Source organism: Symsagittifera roscoffensis, chromosome 2, assembly GCF_963678635.1.
Source record: "Symsagittifera roscoffensis chromosome 2, txSymRosc1.1, whole genome shotgun sequence".
Taxonomy (NCBI): Eukaryota; Metazoa; Xenacoelomorpha; order Acoela; family Convolutidae; genus Symsagittifera; species Symsagittifera roscoffensis.
This window is the reverse complement of record NC_087063.1, coordinates 38,104,383-38,123,864: the sequence shown is the minus strand read 5'-3', so window position 1 is coordinate 38,123,864 and position 19,482 is coordinate 38,104,383. Positions and strand designations below refer to the sequence as shown.

Here is a 19,482-nt window from a genome sequence, read left to right as displayed (position 1 = left end):
CTGTTCCTCACTGTAATGCTTATTATGCATACACAACACTCTATGAAAACTGGATGCCAAAACATGGATTACCTGAAATCCTTGTTACAGACAAAGGAACAGAATTTTTGGAATAATAATTAATTATTTTTGTCACCTCAACAACATCAAAGATAAACCTATAATCTCAAATGCTCCGTGGACAAATGGAATAGTTGAAGGTATGAACCGTTCATTACAAGATTACCTCCTCTATCTAATAAACGGAAATGATAAAAAAAACATTGACTGGTCAACATACGAAAACTAGTCCTACTAGAACATACTTCTCAGATCACAACAACATTCGGACTATCGCGCTAGGAATTGGTTTTTAACCAGAAGCCATGTAAACTCATATTTTTCTCAGCCAAAACTTTAAAAAATGCACAATAACATTGCCAACCGATCAAAGAAACAATTTGTTATACTCTACAATTTCGCACTCCTGATGAAGACTATTTTACTCACCCACAATTTAAAAAATTAGCCTCTTTTACCAACAGAGAATCGATTTCGAACAAAGACAAAGACACAATGAAATTTATTGGAAAATTGCAAAGAAAATAATACAAAGAGAAATTATTCAATCCCAGATAAATTCACGCTTTGAGCCAGCATCAAACCTCAATTTGGGAAAGTTTGTAATAGTTCCAAATTTTACAATACAAAAAAAGAATATCCACCACGAGGCCAAATTCTACACTGGTTAGGAGCACAATTTTGTGTCTGTATGTTCCTGGATTCCAGAGACAATTCTTAAATTATATTCCGAAATGTAACTGGATTCCACAAACAAAATTTCAGTGGACACCCGTAAAGTAAATTTTTTCGGCATACTTGTTTTGCTGCGGATTCCGCAACAAGCAAATACAGCTAGTTGTTCTGGATTCCGCAACTGTAAGTGGATTCCGCAAAATGTAAGCGGAGTCGGCAAAATTAAGTGGATTCCGATTTTCGTTCAATAATGAACTTGCATATGAACAATTAGAAGCAGTGTTGGAGTTCTTATCTCTAGCAATGCGGAATTTAAAAGCAAAGAATTAACCATTGTCAGCAGAATCCACGAACTAGTCTTAAAACATTGGTTACCTAAATCGGTGGATATGTCATCTTTTAGTATTTTGGAAAGAAAACACCGAAAAATTTCCTCATTTGGAGTCATTGAGTTGAGAGTGTATGGAACACACAGCATAAAGACAAACTAGGTCAGTATCCAAAAAACTGGAATATTTTGGAATAAATACGGAATATATCCATTATTTGGAGTGATTAGGTTGAGAGTGATTGGAAGTTCAATGCATAGCAAATCGTCAAATTAGTTCAGTATCTGGGATTCCATCGATCCCAAATACTGGTCAGTAATTTGGATTCCATTATTCCCAAACACTGATCTATTTTAGTAAATTTGTATTCTAGTAAATTTTTGTTCTAGTGAAATCAAATCATGTATTTAAACAACATATTCCAAAATGTAACTGGATTCCACAAAAAAAATTTCAGTGGACACCCGTAACATAAATTTTGTCGGCATACTTGTTTTGCTGTGGATTCCGCAACAAGCGAATACACCTAGTTGTTCTGGATTCCGCAACTGTAATTGGATTCCGCAAAATGTAAGCGGAGGCCGCAAATTTAAGTGGATTCCGATTTTTGTTCAATAGTGAACTTGCATATGAACAATTGAAAGCTGAGTTGGAGTTCTTATCTCTAGCAATGCAGAATTTAAAAGCAAAGAATTAACCATTGTCAGCAGAATCCACGAACTAGTCTTAAAACATTGGTTACCTAAATCGGTGGATATGTCATCTTTTGGTATTTTGGAAAGACAACACCGAAAAACTTCCTTATCTGGAGTCATTGAGTTGAGAGTGTATGGAACACACAGCATATCGACAAATTATGTCAGTATCCCAAAAACTTGAATATTGTGGAATAAATATGGAATATATCCATTATTTGGAGTGATTAGGTTGAGAGTATTTAGAAACCCAACGCATAGCAAATCGTCAGATTAGTTCCAAATTTGGGATTCCATCAGTATTTGGAATTGATGGAATTCCAAAAACTGGAATAATTTGGAAAAATATGGAATTTATCCTTTATCTGGAGTCATTAGGTTGAGGTTGATTAGAAAACCAACGCATAGCAAATCGTCGATATAGTTCAGTAATTTGGATTCCATTAATCCCAAACACTGATCTATTTTAGCAAATTTGTATTCTAGTAACTTTTTGTTCTAGTGAAATCAAATCATTTATTTAAAAGATATAATTTTAAAGGCTACTACACATATAAATATATGTTAAGGGAATCCGCAAACAAAATGTGGATTCCACTTGCAATTTGCGGATTTCACTCATTTTTTGCGGATTCCACTTACAGTTGCGGATTCTGCAACAGCTGAATTTAACGATACAAATTTTTTTTATCATTTGTTTACGGATTCCTTACACTGTTCTGGATTCCGCAAATACAGTTGCGGATTCCGCAAATTCGCCTATTTTTTGAGCGATTTTGAGCGGTACAATGATTTATGTTATTGTTTGTGGAATCCAAAGCAGCATAGAAGATCAAAGAAAACAAGTAATGTTGCGGACTCCGCGACAAATCTGATTTTGGCCTGTTGCGGATTCCACTTACAATACAGAAAATCCACAGTTCGGCCTCGTAATGTCGAAAACGTTATCCTCTCCGAGAGCTGGCGCAGTTATACTCTTTTATAGGACTACAAACTGTTGAAACGACAGAAGATAACAATGATTCCGAAACGCTTGATTTTTCAAATGATTTATCACATCTTTCTAACAATATTTCACAAAGAACATACTCAGAAAACTCCTAAATAAGCTGTTTAAAAACAAAGAAATAATCAAAAGTTACAGGAACAATTTTTTTCACAATTGAAACAAAAAAAATCACAAGAACATCAATCTTATCGCCTCCGAAATTAACCTTAGAAAATTACATCCCCCAATCTAAATCACTAAAGAAATCAGAAATCCAACAACCCTCTGTTTAAATGATATAATCGCTACCGTTATCACCAAAAACATTCCTTACATACATCGTAAACAGGTTTGAAAAACAATATACAACAGGTTTTTGATACCTAAATCCAACTTCCCGTATAACTATTTCTCAGAAAAAATCAGTTCAAAGTCTACCAATCATATCACCTAATATCATCTCACTTTTTATTCAGCACCACTGCTGTTGTTAGCCGAAATAACTCTGGGGCTCACGCAATATCAGAATTGGATGTCGGAAAAAACACCACTACCCTTTCCACTTAAGCCCGGCACAGTCTCTAAGAAACAACGGGCAACCATGGTTTCATTACCCTTACAAGATAAAGTAAACATACTTTGAGACATCCTTGTACATTATGAAATACTTTCACCAGTCAATAAAGAGGAACAACCTTTGGGAGAAAATTTTATCAACCCCGTCATTATTCTCGCTAAAGGCGAATCACTAAAAATCGTTCTAGATGCAAGAAACCTCAAAATGCAATTAGATCACAGAACCAATCAAAGAAATACTCACAAAAACGGACAAAATTATGCAAGAGTGGACAGAAATAGTGTTTATAATCAAATGGCACTAGAAAAACAACCACGTCCTTTGACACATTTTGTGATTGGAAATCAACAATACGAATTTTATAGACTTTTACGGCATATCTATAGAACCAGCAGCTTTCTCTGCTTTTTTGAGTGAAATTTTGTGATCATTAATTTTAATTAAAAATATTATCACATATTTAGATGATGTTTTCGTACAGCCACAAACGAAACGAGATAAGCTCAAACTTTGAGATACGTAAAAGAAAATAAGAAAGCGGACTCCGCGATTTCAGTAAAAGAAAATAAGAAAGCATCCCACGACAATTCTCATTTTTCCTCTTTTGTGTGAAATTTCTTTCATATTTTCTAAAAGGCACCACAATCACACCCTTGAAATCACACCCTTTTTAAAATTTCAACCACATCCGAACAGAAAAACAAACAAAAAAATCTTTGAAATGCTAAAGATTTCAAACAATTATGTTTTAAAATTTCATTTATATCTTCGGCCATTTTATAACTTTCATCAACAACAAAACAGTTTTTAATGGTCCCTAGAACATCAGAAACATTTTGATGAAATGAAAAAACTTCTATTGAATCATATTAAACACAACCCCAGATCCCAATCAACCATTTTATGCTATGTACGACGCTTCTCATTTTGGAATTGGCTCAGCTCTTTTACAATCAAGGCGCAAACAAAACGAACATGATATCAGCAAACTCAAAAATTTTTACACAGACTCTCTACAGTTATGCAACTGTAACAGCTATATTATCTTCATTGACAGTATATGAATTTTTAATTCTTGGATCAAAACATCCAACAATTTAATTTACTGATCAGAAACCCATTAGTCTTCTCTTTACGCAAAAACTTAACCCTAACTATATATTATATAGTTTTTTTTCATATTTAAGAAATTTCTAAACCTACATATAGTTTGAACAGCAGAAAAAAATCTTGCTCTACCCGACACACTTTGCCAAAATACACAATCAAAACTGTTAACCCGAAGAATAACTGAAGAAAAACCACAGGATAAAAGAATTCCCTCTCGCTGAAAACGCCACATCACCACGACTAGAATGTAAATATGCAGTCAAAATTGACTCTGACACTAAACAAAAAATCAATTTATTACACTTTCCACTCCACTTGCCGAAACAATCATTATGAAACTGATTTACTAGAAAAAGACAAATTTAAACCGATACCATAATCATCATGGATAACACTAAATGGGCAATAAAAACACATCAACGAAATCCACAACTCAATAAATCATCCCCGTTAATAGAAAAAGAAGACTTAATAGATACAAAAAAATTAGCAGGACCAGGATACACAGATAAAAAATATATACTATAAGCAAAGTATTGGACCTAAAAACACTTTAGATAGAACTTCTCTATCGAGTCAAAAATTTCAAAATCTTTTTCTACCATGTACAGTAAAATTAGCAACCAAAACAAAATCCGCTAGAGCCTAATGACAATTTTAGGAAATAAGACATTACTCAAATATTTCCAGCAATACCACATTAAATGACAACACTGATATATTGGAATATCACCATACAGACACAAAAAAATGGAAGTATTAGCATTTCATACATCACGTTCTCGAAGATATGAGACGTCATACAGGATCAAGAAGAACAACATATCAAAAATTCACACAAAATGTTTATTTTCCAATTGCACCAAGATGAACTTGCTACTTTGTAACGACTTTAATACATGTCATTTAAATACAACCTTCCCACGCCAAGAAAAATTGCAGAAAAAACAAGATTGTAAAAGACAGAGTTCGTGTTTCAATCACAGAGTATCATTTGACACAAAAGGCCCTAATTTTGCCTCCTCAGAGGTGAATTCCCACATAAGGGTCATTTTAGATGATTTTACACACTACGTAGCACTAAAACATGTTCCTCACTGTAATGCTTATTATGCATACACAACACTCTATGAACACTGGATGCCAAAACATGGATTACCTGAAATCCTTGTTACAGACAATTGAACAGAATTTATGAACAATAATTAATTATTTTTGTCACCTCAGCAAGATCAAAGATAAACCTATAATCTCATATGCTCCCTGGACAAATGGAATAGTTGAAGGTATGAAGCGTTCATTACAAGATTACCTCCGCTATCTAATAAACGGAAATGACAAAAAAAACATTGACTGGTCAACAGACGTAAAACTAGTCCCACTAGAACATAACTCTCAGATCACAACAACATTCGGACTGTCGCACTATGAATTGGTTTCTAATCTGAAGCCATGTAAACTCATATTTTTCTCAGCCAAAACCTCAAAAAATGCACAAGAACATTGCCAACCGACCAGAGAAACAATTTGTACTCTATAATTTCGCACTCTTGATGAAGATCTTTTTACTCAGCCACAATTTATAAAATTAGCCTCTTTTACCAACAGAGAATCGATTTCGAATTCGAACAGAGACAAAAACACAATGAAAATTATTGGAAAATTGCAAAGAAAATATTAGGAGGAGAAATTATTCAATCCCAGATAAGTTCAAGCTTTGCGCCAGCATCAAACCTCAATTTAGGAAAGTTTGTGATAGTTCCAAACTTTACAATACAAAAACGAATCTCTATCACGAGGCCAAACTGTGCATCGGATAGGAGCACAATTTTGTGTCTGTGTGTTGCTGGATTCCAGAGACAAGTCTTAAAATATATTCAAAATATAGCTAGTTGTTCTGGATTCCGCAATTGTAAGTGGATTCCGCGAAAGTTAAGCGGAATCCGCAAATTTAAGTGGATTCCGATTCTTGTTCAATAGTGAACTTACATATGAACAATTAAAAGCTGAGTTGGAGTTCTTATCTCTAGCAATGCAGAATTTAAAAGCAAAGAATTAACCATTGTCAGCAGAATCCACGAACTAGTTTTAAAACATTGGTTATCTAAATCGGTGGATATGTCATCTTTTGGTATTTTGGAAAGACAATACCGAAAAACTTCCTTATCTGGAGTCATTGAGTTGAGAGTGTATGGAACACACAGCATATCGACAAATTAGGTCGGTATCCCAAAAACTAGAATATTGTGGAATAAATATGGAATATATCCATTATTTGGAGTGATTAGATTGAGAGTATTTAGAAACCCAACGCATAGCAAATCGTCAAATTAGTTCAAAATTTGGGATTCCATCAGTATTTGGAATTGATGGAATTCGAAAAACTGGAATAATTTGGAAAAATATGGAATATATCCTTTATCTGGAGTCATTAGGTTGAAATTGATTAGAAAACCAACGCATAGCAAATCGTCGATATAGTTCAGTAATTTGGATTCCATTAATCCCAAACACTGATCTATTTTAGCAAATTTGTATTCTTGTAATTTTTTGTTCTAGTGAAATCAAATCATTTATTTAAAAGATATAATTTTAAAGGCTACTACACATATAAATATATGTAAAGGGAATCCGCAAACAAAATGTGGATTCCACATGCAATTTGCGGATTCCACTCACTTTTTGCGGATTCCACTTACAGTTGCGGATTCCGCAACAGCTGAATTTAACGATACAAATTTTTTTATCAATTGTTAGCGGATTCCTTACACTGTTCTGGATTCCGCAAATACAGTTGCGGATTCCGCAAACTAGCCTATTTTTCGAGCGATTTTGAGCGGTACAATGATTTATGTTATTGTTTGTGGAATCCAAAGCAGCATAGAAGATCAAAGAAAACAAGCAATGTTGCGGACTCCGCGACAAATCTGATTTTGGCCTGTTGCGGATTCCACTTACAATGCAGAAAATCCACAGTTCGGCCTCGTAATGTCGAAAACGTTACCCTCTCCGTGAGCTGGCGCAGTTATACTCTTTTATAGGACTACAAACTGTTGAAACAACAAAAGATAACAATGATTCCGAAACGCCTGATTTTTCAAATGATTTATCACATCTTTCTAACAATATTTCACAAAGAAGATACTCAGAAAACTCCTAAATAAGCTGTTTAAAAGCAAAGAAGTAATCAAAAGTTACAGGAACAATTTTTTTTACAATTGAAACAAAAAAAATCACAACAACGTCAATCTTTTCGCCTCCGAAATTAACCTTAGAAAATTACATCCCCCAATCTAAATCACTAAAGAAATCAGAAATCCATCAACCCTCTGTTTAATTGATATAATCGCTACCGTTATCACCAAAAACATTCCTTACATACACCGTAAACAGGTTTGAAAAACAATATACAACAGGTTTTTAAAACCTAAATCCAACTTTCCGTATAACTATTTCTCAGAAAAAATCAGTTCAAAGTCAACCAATCAAGTCACTTAATATCATCTCACTCTTTATTCAGCACCACTGCTGTTGTTAGCTGAAATAACTCCAATTTGAACTAAATCTTTATTTCCAACTCAAAGTCCTCCAGGTCAAAATATGCGATAGCTCTATATTAGACAACATAAATTAAAATCATTTAAAAACTGCAACTCCTTCTATCAATCAATCCAGAAACCAACAAAATTGAATCCATTTAGACCCATAAAATACCAAAAAGAAAATACCAAATTAGCCTAAAGAGAAAACTCAACAGATTCACTTAGCCTACAGCTAACAAACCTTCTAAAAACCCCTGATCATCCGACAAAAAACAAATTCAGAAAGTTGATAATTAAAACTCCGGACTTCTCTCCACCCAAACCTCTTCATTACCAGACCACTTTTCGAACGCAAATCATTTTTTTGAATGCTCACTCTAAACTCAGGCCTATAAAAACTTTAAAAAATTATTTGCAATTTCTCTCAGTTCTTTCTAGTATTAGTATGTTGACGCTTTGCAGTTTTTTTAGTAACCGACATTCTAGAATTTATATACATCATGTTCATAGTTTTCTGCATACAGTTTATAATTTTCTATTCCCCTAATCAGACGTACCTTTCTCTTTCTCGCACCATCGACCACCTAATCAAGTACGATACGGAACATCTTTTTTTTTGAAATGATAAAGAAGAATATCCTTGCTGAAAAATACTACCAGGAACATAAACCTAAATAAATCAATCAAAAAAATGAAAATTAAATATCAAAATTGCTGATCCAACCCCGATAAAAGATCCCCCCCTAATCAACCTACTCCTAAACCCCAGTCAACACCTACATCCAGTCAAACGAGCCATTCTCTTTCATCCGCTCGTATATCTTAAGTAGAAAATCCTTACACCTCTGAAGAAAAGCACGCAAGATTGTCGGAACCACTAACACTAGCCAATCGTTACGCACCCCTAAAGAAACCATAATGCGAACCAATAAATAACACGTACCCCTCATTACAACAAGACCTCAACCGCACATTACACCAAAGCAGAAGCTACAACCAAAACCCAACAACCACAATTGATAGACAAATTATTCATCCACGACGAAATAGGACCCTAACCACTCCAAAATTCCATTTCTACAAATCCTGGTCCCCAACATCAAACCCCCTAGACATTTCCGACCTTACCATACAAAGTACCCCTCCGCCTAGAAGTTTCACATCACAACTGGATACACCAAATGTTTCATCCAATTATTTAGGTTCAACATCTACTTCCCAATAATTTCGTGAAATTTCATTTAATCCCCACCTCCTCAAATAGACCCCCATTAGATGACCCATACATTTTCTTAAAGCAAACCGAACTTTGTAAATAAACCAATAGAAATTTCTACAAATACAACCTTGTCATTACCAGAAGCACTATCACTTGCATCAACACCTTCGGTAAAAGTATTAACACCATCAACTGTCTTTGCAACAAGTTTTGCAGATCCATTAAACGACAGATATCAAGAACTACAAAACAAAAGTAATACCTTACACTCTGATTGGAACACAATCCTAGCGAAACACGCTCTTTTTGCACAACAATTCGATATTAGTCGCCTCCATAATTGGGCATTGAATAGACCACGATATAGACACGATATACACGAAGACATACAAGAAGATAACATTAAAATACTTTCACAACAAAGCCTAATTCTAGAATTTGAAACAACAGTAAACCTTAGCAGCTTTGTACATCACCCATTATCACTATCTCAACCAGAATTAACACTTCAATCATTATCCATCTATTTATATGCACAGAATTAAATTATAAAAACGATAGATTTACAAAAAAAACAATAGGTTTTATAAATTTCTTAAATCTTTTTACAGGACCATCAAATACATGTACATGTTGAGGTTGTTATCAAAAAACTCTTTTTCCATTTTAGTACACTTTGAACCAACAAATCATACTAGTCCCTCACCCGGAACAGAACCACAAGAACTGCTCATCACCCATTACGATTGTGAAGATCACCATCAAAAAACATTACTAAAATATGCAATTAACCAGATCACACAATGTGAAACTGAGCCACAAGAAATAAACTCAACCTTTTTAGTTGCAACCCTTTAATCCGAATTCCGGGCTACCACTCTCACAGGTTATAAATTCAGATGCAATTTCTGAGAAAAAGCAGTACAAGGTTGCCAAGTTTCTAATGGAATTAAAAACAGAATCGATCTTGAATCATACTATCAACTTCATATCGAGCGATTACTAAAACTCAATCCTGAGAGCTGTAAAGTTGAAATAAGGCGTGTACAAATAGTACCTAACAAAGACAACAAACAAAAATTAGTCAATTTTCACGTTTTATCCAGACTCCGCGCATCAAGCTCAACTTGAAGAACTCCAAGATTATTTCCAACTTATGACATCCACGATAGAAACTAGATACCCCATTTTGGAGTACATAACCCGTCAAACTGTAAAGCGAATACAAAAAATTCAGGACATCCAGAAATAAACTTTTTTGATCGGAAAACCCTTCTAGAAAAAGTACAAATAATAGATGATTTGAAAATTGACACCATACTATATCAAGGAATCCGCTTGTTTTGAAAGAACGATCAAGGTTTTGCGATCCCACCACACGTACGCAGGTTTGGTTCCCTGAATACAAATGTACCATATTCCAAGTTGCTAAAACTCACGCTAGAATGAGTGAATTTCACAAAAAAAAATTTCATCGGATCCGTATCTTTTGAACAGCTACATCCTAATTTGAAGCGATCAAACCCAAATCAATACAAAAACATTCACAAAAGAGAAAAAAAATGAAACGCTTCCAAATTTAACCCGAAACGGAATTAGCATGCAAATACCCCAAACAATAATCAGTAAAACTTGTTGAATATGAAAAAGGTTCTGACATGAAAACAGTAAATTTCACAATTTCCATTGGCAATTCAAACCGAAAAAGAAGAAGACAAAAAAATTTACATCCCAGTCACTTTTCACGAAAACAAAGAAAACATTGGAGGAAAAGTCCTGCCATAAATATGTGACAGTACCCCATTACAAAAGTTATCACTAATCAATTACACAATTTTCGGCGCAGTTCACTATGCCATTCACTTCGATTTGAAACTCGACTAAACTTTTAGTAGAATTTTTCAAGAAGTATCACTATCAGGACTCAAAAATTTATATCATTTATGTGAACTAGAATGAACACAAAAATTACAATCTGTTGCGTTAGCAGTACTCAAAATACCCTATGCAGGCTACCTACTATCAGGTGTTCGCTCAAGTTTCATTGACTATGAAAAAAAAACATACTATGGTTTTATTTTCGCACAAAACAAGTCTCATCACTCTATGTATCTGAAGGCAAAATATGCTAGCAAAAAAAATAAGTATTATATAAAAAAGTAAATTACACTTTGTCGACACATTATCACGAAAAACATGTTTTTGGGATACAGTTTTCCCATGTGTATCAGAATATAGCCATAATGTTGTAAAAATTGACCCAAACGAAGAAAAACAATATCTTCTCATACCATACCCTATTTTAATGCCCCCTTTGGAGAATCCTACTCTCAAGAGCATCCGTGCGATAGCTCAAAATGTTTATTTTTTATTTTCACTCCATAGGCAAACATTCCTAATCAGATATAAAACACCACAATCCTACACAACGATATCAAAAACCTCTCATCAAAAATTATCAAAAAAAGAATGGACACCATCCAAAGACATTCAATTGAGTAAAACCTGCGCAAACTTGCTGAAACAGCAGGTTTCTCCGATATTTTTAGACAAGTATATAGCGGATGTTATACAGATATAAAAGACTATGTTTTTTCAAAAAAAAACCGACCACACGGGTTTTCACCAATAATAAACTTTTAGTTTTTTTTATAAGAAAAATGAAATTCTATCATTTCTAGGATGGCTCTATTACATTTAAGAAAGATTGATTATCTTAAACGCAAGGTTGAGTTTTATATGATTCTATTTTCGCTACTCATACGATATTATAGCAAGTGTGCAAGTCAATAGACAAGGTAGCGTAGCACGAACCTTATCCGCGGGATTTTACGGAGTTTTTTCGATATCCATTAACAAAATCCTTCTCGATGCACAAAATTTAGCGAATATATTGTGAACAAAACCAAACACATAAGACACTTCTTAAGATAATACAAATAAAACACCCACAGCATCATCACATTTACACAATATACCAAATCACCACCCCTGCAATCAATATCACAAACGAATTCTCTGCAGCACTACGCAAACACCAAAATAACTACAACGAAGACCTATCTCACAAATAGCATTTCAAACTGTATTTACTTTAAACTCCAAGTTCTCTAAACCCGCACTTGATGTACCCGATAAGTTTTTAGACTCCGAGCCAAGCCCCACTAAACTTTCACAAACTCCTATCCATCCAATAACTCCCCAATCCCCTGTCGCAAATTCAACTTCAAACTTTTCCCACACTGACGGTACCCCTATTCTTTCTGCTCTTTCCAGTAATGCACACGATGTCCCTAGCCGCATCACTGATGTATAGCTTGAGCATGATCTTGATGATTTGATTATCAACCAGCAACAAATTTTAAAATAACCGCCATCATATTCTAAGCTCCTTCGATGTCATCATCCACGTCATACCACTAATACACCAACAGATTTAATTGAAAACCTTCTCGTCTTCCCCCAGTTCACATAAAACAACGCAGAGAAACAAGACTAACGAGCCCAATACGTAGATGAGAATTCCCTTCTACGCACCTCTTCTTGGATTTCTTATTATAATTTTACTCACCCACTTTAAGTACCGCTAAGAAAGAGCGCCGACGATGATGAGCTCTGTGACACAATCATTCACAAACTAACCACAGCACTACACTTGATTCAATTCACTAATTTTGTCTGAACTCAAACACTTAACCGCTTCATTGCACAAAAATTAACAGTTCTCCATGAAACACTAAGATTACACTAAGATGGAAGACTCATCGTATGATACTGACCCTGCAGTGAATTCAAAACCAACAGAAAACTTCTCCATCACAAACTGATTACATCTTTGATCTCGGCAGCCCACAAAAATTGATAATGTCATTCATCAGGCACTAATCAATACAAAAACTTATGAGTCGTACTTAAGTAAGTTTAGACCTTTTCATATAACATTTGGTTTCCTTATACCGAAAGAATGTAATGTTAATTGTTCCCACGAACTGATGCTTGAAACTAAGCTCACGCATACTCATACTCATTATAGATTTATCAAATAACACTTCCTTCTCAGTTACCAATTTGGAAAGCCCCAATCACCGCTACATGTTTATCAACTGTAAAAAAATAAAAATTTACACCATACGCCCTCAATTTCATTTATCGCAAAAAATCAACCAACCCTCACGACGTCCTTCGCAAATAAGATCCCGTTAGACAAATGTATAGCTTTTGCCCCCTAACTAAAAATTTCCCATTGAAGATTCCCGCTTCATCATTATCCCGTATGAATTTAATCAACCAGTTGAGATTGCCCTTTTAGAAAATATCTACATTTTTAGGTTCGATCACAAGTTACATACTGTAAACAAGACCTCTAACCACGAAATTTCTGTAAAACCTGGAGAAGTTAACATCATCCAAGCACTCGAAATTTTTTTTCGGAACCTGACCCCTAGTAAGTAAAAAATTATAAAAACTTACTAATTAAAAATCAATATATCACTCACCTTTTGTACACGTGTATTTCCCCATTTCTTTTTAGATTTAACTCATTTCTCTGAAAAATACAAACTAAAAACGAAATAAAACATCAAAAATCAATAAACCTTCAATTTTATTTTCTAACTATTTGCAAAGTTTTATTTAAGCGAAAAAAAATTGATATTTCACAATGATTATATAATAATGTTGTAAATGCTGCCATTACAAGGTACTAAACAAAAAAAGAAGTATAAATCAAGACAACTACCCTTTTTATGTGTGGTTTTTTTCTTTATTATTTGACCTGCCAGCATTTCACGCACTCTTTCCACACAAATTGAATAACTCGCTATTGTAGAATTGCGTTAGAGATGTTCTAGAAACTAATAAAATACGCTTTTGCAAAAACAATTAACAAAAATCATTACAAATATTGATTTCATTTACAAGGTTCAGATATCAATTTATAATGTAAAAGATTTCTCTGAGCAAAAGGAACGAGCAGAAAAGCGAGATTAAACTCGACGACATTCCGACTCTGGAATGGCAAGTCTGTTGGTTTGCTGCTGTAGTCACAAGCCTCACAGGACAAAATATGGACCAATATCGCGGCAAAGGTACCCATTGGATATGAACAATGGTCAACTCGATAATGAATTCAGACATACGGATCCTAGTCACTTGGCGCTTCACACAGAGAAATCAAACCTTATCTCACTATATTTTGCTCTACTTAACGAAATCGACGCATCACTATTTTCTTCTGCAACCATGACTCAATCTCTCAAGTCTTTGACGACATGCGCAATCCACTCCCTCAACACGATCTTTTCCTTTTTTAAACTCTTGATAATTTTCTCTGTAAAATAAGTACAAGTTGTCAATCATGATAAAAAATTTACAATAACTTGTAGGCTTAAGCTATTTGTAGTTTAAGCCAGATAAGGATAAATTTAACTTAACAAACAGTTGCTCTTCTCAAGTTCAGTTCTTGTTTCTCAACCTCGCAACAATACCAGTATACACTAGATCTATTGAGACTATGATATATCAGAGTAAGATTAGGTTTGGTATTAAACTAAGAAGTTGCACAAACCTATCCGGCCGAAAATAAGTTAGCGAGGCGAACAGACGGTGTACCTAGTGTTGGCATTGTACTGGTACCGGTATTTTCGGTACTGGTGCGTACCGGTACGTACCAGTACATGTACCGGTACGTACCGGTACCTGACATTTTTTTTGACTAAAGCTCGGAAAAAAAGGTATGCAAAACTGTTAATTCAGTCGGAATCCGAATTAATTGGTGCAACCAAGTAGTCAATTGGATCATCAGAGTCCAGTAGTGCAGAGTTGGTGTATATGAACACCAATTTCTTGACTTTTTCGTTCAGAAGCCGGTTCCGTTTCTTGGTATGTATGAAATCAAATGTGCTCCATGCTCGTTCGCTCGATGCGTTGGAAATCGGTACATTGAATATTCGTAAGGCAATTTTCTGTAACATTGGGAAATCGTTCCGGCCATAAATTGTCCAATATTGAAATGGTGTCATCTCAAAGTACTCTTTCTTCGTCTGCGGGTCCATGAGTGTGAATTGACTCAAAAAGTTGTTCAGTTCTCGGTTGAATGCGACATCTGCATTTTCTTCCACAAACAGGTACTTACTTTCATTCATCCAAGTGTCGAATTTTTGCTTCAAAATACCGTAAGCTTTGTCTAACAAATGTCCACTCAAGCTTTTCCGGCTGGGCATTTGGGTAACATATGCCGGTCTCACAGCCTTAATAAACTCTTTCATGGCAAAACTGTCAATAACTTGAAAAGGAATACCAGTTCTGTAGAACAAATTCGCAAGAAGTGTATCATAATTTTCTTTCTGTTGCAGGGTCAGTTTATCTACCCATGTGTCAACGATAGGCGTAGCACTGGTAATTTTCGGTTTCTTAGCAAGTGGTTCGAAACTTTGTGATAAGACTGTAATATCGTTGCTAGAAGAACTCGCCACAATAACTTCTCTGGATTTGAAAAGTTCTTTCTCTTGCGCAGATTGACCAACGCATTTGCCACCACGTTTATGACTTTCAAGTTTCTGTTTAGTCCAGAAAATTGAAGTTCCACAGACTTTACACGTTCCTTTTCTATACTAGGTTTTGTCTTTCAAATACGTCGCGATATCATAAGTTTCGTTTCCCATGGTGAGACAGCACAAAAGAACACTATACATCTGAAATAAAACGACTGATGCAGTGATATTTGTTGACACATCGACTCTGACAGCATATTAATCACACACTGAAAGTAAATTTTACGTCATTTTTCTGAGAAATACTGGTACTAGTACAGGTACCGGAAATATCGGTACTGGTACGGTACCGGTACCCGTACCGGTACTAAATGTACCGGTAGCTGGTACCTGCCAACACTAGGTGTACCTTATCCGAAATTACTCTATGAGAAATCCACACCGGACTTAAACTGAGTTGTTTTCTTAAACACTAAAACTCATGAGAGTTTTTTAAAAAAGAATTGGCTTCTCGCAAATTCGGCTCTAGTCTTCTATTTTTTTTTGAAAATCGCCAACAGGCATCATTCTGAAGGTTTAATCTTCAAACATGGAGTACCAAAGGGCTTAGTTTTGGTACCATTGGTTTTCAATTTTATGTTAATGTCATACATTCATCGTTAAATAATCAAAATTTAGCTTTTCATCCATTTTGCAGTCAATACCAGCCTGATAGAAAACAAAAGTTTTCATAAAAATTGCAGGACCCTTCTAAAGAATGCCAGATTACGTCAACATTTAAATGAAAAACAATCTTATGACTTTGAATTGATAAGAATTCTATTTAGTTAGGATTTTTTTTAACAAACACGAACTTGTCACAAACTCAGTGACAGGCAGATATCTAGGAGTTTTCTGCAGCAAGATTTCAGTTTTTTCTAACAAACAATCAGAGCTCCAAGCAAAATGGCTCAAGGAATTGGCAAAAATTATAACAGAGAAGAAAGATAAAAAAAAAACTGTGTAATGAAACCTTTACAACGTTTTTACGTAAAATGTTTCTAATTGAAACTTTTTCAGGAGCAAGAGATTTACTATTAAATAGCAAAATAAATCCGTCAGAACTTATGATTACGAAACAAAAAGTTCTGAATTTTTTTGATTGTTGCTTAGGTTCAATCACTTACCAGGAAAAAATTCTTATAAGCCTGACAATTAAGCTGCAAAGAAATAAGAGGTTTATACAGATAAATTTTCAGAGAGCATCGAACAAAAAAATGCACATATTCAGCGGCAAAAAACTGCATTAAAAAAATTCAAACAGAAACATTGTAATTCTGTGTTCCTCTTCATTATCAGGTTCCGCTTGCTGTACAGTTTTAGTGTCAGCCCTGATTTCATTGAAATTCGAAACATATTTCCAAGAGTGCTCTTTAGTCTCTCTGAGAAAAGAGGAAGGGTCGCCACTTTTTCTTCATTATAAAGTCCGAGGCTGAACTCTCGATCGCCACTTTTTTAATCGAGATGTCGAACAGCTCTGATTTTTCTTCTTGATCTCTAGAAAAAACACGTTTGTTCCATAAAACTGATGATTTACACTACCACAAAATGAACCTGTTCTAAGGTTAGATTCCCAAACTAAATTATGTTGACGCGAAACAACGTAGGTTCAGTTTATGCACAGCAGCCAGCAATGGAGGCTAGCAATCAAGTTTGAGGAAAAAGGAAAACTTTTTATCAAATTAGTAAAAAAAAAAGTCGCAACTAGGTGTTGCTTGTTTGAAGGGAGTTCTCATGAAGATTTCTGACGGAATATTTCTGGCGAGTATCTTTAGCAGGAACCACAGAATTATTCTTCTATAACTATTTACCTCCGGTTGCCCAACGTAGACTTAATTAAAATCTCAGGTCACACCACTCCTCCAAAAAATTTGTATCGATTTCCTATCCGAAATATATCAATTGTCTTTTTCTAGATGTTTTGACAAAGATTTCCTGGGTCTCTGGGTCTGAGATTATATTGGTCTTACTTGAACGTTCTCTTAATTTTTTTTATGGAGATGTTCCACAGTCACTAGTTTCTTGTCGAAATTGATCTTTTAATTGACCAAACATGCTAATGAGTCCTACTAAAATGTTTTCGAGTGCTCTGTTTGCGCTTTTCCGATGCAACATTCCGTTTTGCGTCCGTTCAAAAGTCATTTTTCTGGCCCTTCCGGCTCGACTTTAGAGTTTAAGGCCAATGAAGAGTCTGTTGCGGAATCTTTCGGATCGATATTTGCGTTTACGGACGATGAACGGTCTGTTTTGTTTCACTCTCTTGGATCGACGATAGCGTTTACGGACGAAAAAGGGTCTGTTTTCTGACCCTTCAGGAGTGACGAAATTAGACCCTTCCGGATTGGAGTTTTCGAGTTACCTTAGGGTTACCTTAGAGTTACCAGTAGGGCCTTTCCGGATTAGTGAAATAGGGACTTTTCTGGATTCGGACTTATCCGGATTGGTGAAATAGGGACTCTTTCGGATTGGCGATTTCATGACCTTCCGGGTTGGCGAATTAGGGACCCTTCGAGATTGGTGAAATCGGGAACCTTCCGAATCGGCGTTTTTGAGATCATTTTGGATTGGCAAAACTTTGACCGTTCCAGATTGGGACCCTACCGGATCGGTGTAATAGGGAAGCTTCCAGTGTGGCGAAATAGGGATCCTCCCGGATTGGTTTTAATGAGACCCTCTCGGATTGACAAAATAAGGACCCTTCCGAATTGGCAGTTTTGAGACTTGTGGAGCACTCTTGGAAATATGTTCTGAATTTCAATGGAATCAGGGCTGATACTAAAACCCGCCAGCAAGTGGAACCTGATAATGAAGAGGAAAACAGAATAACAATGTTTCTGTTTGAATTTTTTTAATGCAGTGTTTTGCCGCTGAATATGTGAATTTTTTTGTTTGATGCTCTCTGAAATTATACCTGTATAAATCTCTTATTTCTTTGCAGCTTAATTGTCAGGCTTATAAAAATTAGTTCCTGGTAAAAAAAATAAAAGGAGACTTCTGGATTGACGAAAATGGCACTTTCTGGATTGAAGTTCTTCGGGATTGGTGAAATAAGGACCCTTAGCGATTGCCGAAATAGGGATCTTTTGGGATGAAAGTTTTAAGGAACCCTTCTGGACGCGGTTTGACAGTTCTTACTGTTAAAATTAACGAACAGGGTAAAGTTTACTCCTCTGGATTCAAAATTAGGCGCTTATTTTGCAATTTTTGCTAACTGTGAGGTGACTATTAGCACGCTTTTTATCCTTTCTTGTTGTTCAAATAAGCCTAAAGTTGTCTTATTTGACTTTTACAACTTTTTTTGAGTGGTATAAAGAATTTTTGAAAAAAATTTTCATGGACTGGATCCATTTGGTGATTCCTGATCTAGGAAACGAAACGTCTTTTTTTTAATTTTCACGAAAAACTTTTCAGGGTAATTAGATTTTTTCTCAATTGTCGTCCTTTAAGCGGAAGAAGCTATAGGTCTGAGCTCAGTAGGACTAAACTTTCATAATTCAGCGCAAAAAACCCGTGGAAAACCTCTTCAGCCGAAAGTTTGGAAAATCAATACGACTAAGTTAGAAAAGTTTGGTCGGATTTTGAAACGATGGTTGCAAAGATCAAATAAAAAATATTACAATTCACCACGCGAAGTTACTGGATCAAATTTTTTAAACCCTATATTGGAAAAAGATCTCAAAAACGTAGAAATATTAATCTATTTTCTATTTTTGTTTCAATTTCATTTTCTTCAAACGATATCAGAACTTATCCTAAT

The 19,482-nt window shown here is 35.1% G+C and overlaps 1 protein-coding gene across 6 annotated transcripts in view; it reads left to right on the top strand.

The window, feature by feature from the left end:
* Positions 1–19,482, top strand: part of LOC134839070 (neural cell adhesion molecule 1-like) — a 511,831-nt gene that overhangs the window by 164,052 nt on the left and 328,297 nt on the right. The window lies entirely within an intron of this gene.